Source organism: Leopardus geoffroyi, chromosome C1, assembly GCF_018350155.1.
Source record: "Leopardus geoffroyi isolate Oge1 chromosome C1, O.geoffroyi_Oge1_pat1.0, whole genome shotgun sequence".
Classification (NCBI taxonomy): Eukaryota; Metazoa; Chordata; class Mammalia; order Carnivora; family Felidae; genus Leopardus; species Leopardus geoffroyi.
This window is the reverse complement of record NC_059328.1, coordinates 185,983,823-185,989,076: the sequence shown is the minus strand read 5'-3', so window position 1 is coordinate 185,989,076 and position 5,254 is coordinate 185,983,823.

Sequence of the window (5,254 nt, the reverse complement as noted above, 5' to 3'; positions counted from 1 at the left end):
CCAAAGTTACAATTCTTCTGAATTTAGCTGTCAAGCTAAGAACTGAAAAAAGATGAAAAAATAAAAATTAAATTCCCTAGTTACACAGTGTGGCTTTTCACTTTCAAATGTGGTTCTTTGGAGGTAATGTGGCCTCTTCCCAGCAGGGGGCAGTGTTCATCTTTAAATGACGTGAACCTGGCTGGCCCAACTTGGAGCCTGCAAACGCCTGCCCCTGTCCAAGAATCCCAGACCCCCCAGAGCAAACATTCAAGGTTCTTCCTAAACACAAATTTCCTGAATACAAATTCTATGGCTTGGTAAGTCTAGATTTGCTCTTAGTTGTGACATTAAAACAAAGCACTTTCATAAAACAGAACATTGGAGACTTTATGGCAGCACACTGCCTTATCATCATTGTGACTAATGTTTTAATAGTTTGGGGTTTTGGGGATGGTCACAGAGTAAGTGAAAATCACTGTGGTATTATCATAGCAGCTAAACGGAGTTTTTTGTTTGGGTTTGATTTTGCTTTTTGTAGTCTCCCTAAGGCTGTTCAAACAAGCAAGAGACCAAAGAGAGACAAGTGGGTGTCATTCAATCAAATGAGGCTTCTTTATTCTTTCGAATGAGCACTCTATAGCCTCCCAGAACTGAAGTGAATCATTCACCTGTGCTGAGCTGGATTTTGAGTGAAAGGACTAGGTTCAGGATCTGTCACAAGTCAACTTTTAGCCAACAGTGTAATATACGACGAACCCAATGTCCTCTAAGTTTTACACACAGAACCTTTTCTGAAATGAAAGAAACAGCAGCATGCATTCCTGTGCATCTCTCCGCTCTAGCCCCCTGTTGCTAACAATGCCCTCACTCCAAAGCGGCGGGGGCTGGGTAAAGAGGGAAGGTTATCTGCTCTTCAGTGGCCTTGAGGAACCAGCATTTGTTGAGGATTAAAGGAGCCACAACTGCTTCAAACCTGGAAATCTGACTTAAAACACACGGTCTTTATTTTTATTAAAAATGAGAAACACACGTTTTAAGGAAACATTTAGGATTATTTTTCCAAGTTCTTCAAGAATTTCGCTTTTTTCTTCCTTCTAAGACATGGTTTCTAGTAATTTTCCCATACAATTTGTGCTTCCTGTGACTGATAGTTTATTGCAATGCTTGACACGTTTTATGGTGCTATTACAAAATTTAAACTGAAATATATGAGAATGGTGTGTTTACAAAGATTGTGCAACCCTCTAAGTTAATAGAAACAAAGTTCCTTTGGAAGAGTTAAGTGGGTCTTAAGCTGTAGTACCCAAAGAGAGAGAGCGAGAGAGGGAGAATGTAGCCCTTAAATTCTTCACTTTTGCTTTTTCAATTGCCATCATTTATAGTTGAATTCATTGTTCACACTAAGGCAGCTGTATATTGAAATTGACTTTGATAAGGATTAAGGAATTTAAAGTCCTCGATTTTGGACTTTGAGAAACACAAAATGAATCATTTGACCTTGAACTGTGTATCACAGCCCCCTGTTTCAGCATAGAGGCTGCATATATACATGTTTAATGAATAAGACCCTTAAGGTTTGCAAAAAAAGCAACACCCTAGATTTATATATTCCATTAAACATGATCTTCACAGGCTAATTAGTAATTTCACCCTTGCTTGTAATATAAACCATTTTATGCTCAATAATAATAAAATCTATGTAAACCAGGCTCTTTATTAATAAACATTATGCGCTTCTGGCTTTCAAATAAAATAATGCTTTACGTGCTTTTCTCTCTGTCATGCCTAGACTAATCACACAGTAAAAATCAAACAACTTAAAACAGTGGTTTGTCTCATGCCGTAGAAAAACAATACAGAGATCATGTCAAGAGTTTACAAATGGGATGTGAACTAAGGAAGGCTGGATGAAGGACAGAGAATCCAAATCTTTATTCTAGCGTTTGGTATGAGATACTTTTAGGCTCTTGAGATTATTCAACATACATTCTTGAATAACGAGCTGACACGAGTGAATCACACATGAGAGAAATGACCCCCAATCACTCCTGCTCATCAGCATCCCCCGATCTGAGAACCCAGTAAAGTGCTTCATGGAGACACTCTGTGGCTCTGTCTTGTGAGTCCGTATTGTGAGGCAGTCATGGTCATCTGAAGTAGCTCCTTCACGGATAATAACCACAGGAAAACTCATATTTCAGCTATGAGTATCATACCAGCTGAGCTAATCAATATTTTATTAAAATCTTCTAACAGGCTCTGATCTGTGGAGGTGTATTAGTTACTCTAGAATCTTAGCTACCAATAGTAGGTCACACCCAGTCTGGACCAGCTAAATGATTTGCAGCGCTTTTTGTTCAAAAGTTATTAAGAATCTCAAGACGAGAACAGCGGCACCTTACACCAGGTGCAGGGACTTCTTCGCATGCTGCACTATGAAACCTCACAGGCTGTACACTTCTGAAGTCACCTCCGCACCTAGGACACACAGTGGCCCTCGCCCTCCACTCAACATGTATTTTTCCCACATATTTCACCTTCCTAAAAGATGATACGTTTCAGTGAGCACAAGAAGATTTCTGGTCATCTTGGAGCCGATATGGAAGTTTTCCGCAGGATAATTCCAGGTAACCTATCTGTTGATATTATACCTAGTATAAACTGTGAGTACCTAGAGAACTCTTGAAAAATAAAATATTTATTGACAAGTGAAAATGTTTTTGCTGGGAGATATATCATTTCAAATTTAAAAGCATCCAAGACACTGGGAAATTCTAGTCATACAATGAAGGCTCCAACTGATCTGAAGTTTCTTTCTGTTAAATAATAATAATAAAAACAATGGCAAACATTTATTGGGTGCTTACTAAGTGCTTTATGTTACCTCACTGATCCATCAAACACCCCAACCCTTTAAGATAAAGTCATATTATGTTCACATTATAGATTGGAGGCAGAGAACAGTTAGGTACATGTAGGTCACAAAGGTGCTAAATGACCGAGCTGAGATTTCAGCCCAGGCAGTCTTGATTCCAGAGTTTATACCCCTTCCCTATACATCACGCCCCTTGGACACGTTGCTGGTTTGGAAATTTGTTCCATGACCATTCAGGTACTATGGTCAAGCAGTCTGGCAGCCAGTCACCTTCTGCCAGACAGTCCTATATTTCTGTGTGTCCTCTATAGTCAGCGCTCATTCCACCATGAGGCAGGTATGGACAACATGGGGCCCCAGGATGACTGCTTTGAACTGAATCAGTTCAGTCAAACAACCATTGAACTCGGTTAAATCACCAGTTTTCCTGACTGCTTATTTGACTTGGCTGATTGATTGGTTATCTGAACTGAGTGAATGGGCATCTGGGTGTTTCAGGGCAGTGCAGACACAGCCTTTGATTGAAGTGATGTGCCAGCACTGTGATGCTAAGTGACATTAGTCCCAATTTTTCACTATCAAAATCCAAATCATCAGACTTGACTATGTGGAAAGGGCATTTGCTTTTTCCCTGACTGAATCTAAGCAAGTTAAAATGTTGTTATTCCTCTGTGAAGGCAGCTAAATGGTTTAAATAATGGACTGAATCTATAATACAGTGGAAAAGATGAAATAAAGGACAAAGGCCTACTGTTATTTATAACTTTAAGGGAGAATGATGCTGACAATACTTGAGAAGATTTTCTTCTATCCACAAAGTCAAGGTTAGTGCCCACATTTGTGAGTTCTAAAGCCAATAAGCAAGTCAGGTATCCCCTATGGCTCTGGAAGAGCAAGTTGGAGGCCAGAGGACAAACCCGTATTTGTTTAAGGTTGGTTAAGGGAGGTCAGTGATCCAAGGAGGCTCATGGAAGCTCTGAAAGGCAGCAGACTCAAAACCTGAGGAATGTTTTTAAGAGTCAGGTGGGTAGCCTCTTTGCTCTGTAAAGATCAGCAGGATGATCCATTTACCTCCACATATCTCTTTATCACTGTTAAATATTTACAGATCAATGTTTAAGTGCCTCGGGGCTTGGGGAGTTTTACTTATCAGAAAGCACTTTTTAAAGGCGGTTGCCGCTGGAGCTGATTGACTGATAAAAATGCCCTCTGTCCCACTCACTTCTCAACAGTCTCAAAGCTATTCAGGTTTGGCACTGGTTATTCCAACAACTTTGCTGGGCAGGAAATCTTGGAACGTTCTGAATGACTTCAGCGCCATGAAGGGAAAGGCTATTAGAAGATAGTGTACATACTCAGATGATGGCTTCGTCCACTGTCATATGTGAGTCTCTGAGAGAAAAATAGATGCGAATTATTCTGGGTCTGCTTTATTCATTCATAAATATTCAACAGATAGTTATTGAGTGCCTTCTTTCTGCCTAGGGGTATGCTATGAATGATAGTAGAGTGGTGAATGAGGCAGATGAGAATGCTGCCTCCAAAACGCTACAATTTTTAGTGAGAGAGAAACCCGCAAATGGCGTATCTGGATACATACACTTTCACTACCAAACATGAGAAGACAAACAAGAACTCTCCTGTTTTCTTTGCCCATTTCTATAAAAGAAGCTCTTACCTGAGGGGCAGATACAAATCTTCCTGCCTATCACTAAAGATATGTCTAGGGAAAAACCAAGGAAGCATGGAATAGGCCCCGATAATAATTTAAGCTGTAAACTTTAATTTGTTAGACACAAGTAAAAAAAAGAGAAAAAGCAGAGTAGTATTCACTATTGGGTAAATCAAACCAACCGTTTACTCTGTAAAATACTTTTATGTACAATGGATCTCATAAAGCTGAACATTTAGTCTATGTCATTAATGTTGGTGTGCTTGCACGGAAGCACAGCGTCAGTGATGTGGCACGTAGTTGTCCTCCATACCTTGACCAACATTTGGTCAATTCAAGAGTCAAAATTAGGATTAGGTCATTCAGCCCTATGGTCAATTTTTCTTTAAAAATCAAGCCTTTCTTAGCGTTTCTGTCTTGCTAATCACTAGGCTAATTTAGGACCAATTTCCCTGAAAAATGATCAGTTTTTTTAAAGTTGATGGGGTTTGTTTGTTTGACTAGTAAAGTAGTTTAAGAATATTCTAGTCTCCTGTAGCCTTGATGCGGGTCTAAGACACCTTTGTGGCTAGTACCTAGAGGGAATGGATGACCAACCAGAGATTCTGTATTGGCCTTATTTCTCCAACTGTCTGTCAAACATTTGGGGTTTGGCATATTCCTTTAGCACATTTGCCAAGCACTTTCAGTAATTTTTAAAAAACCATGTGTGTCTCAAAAGAAAT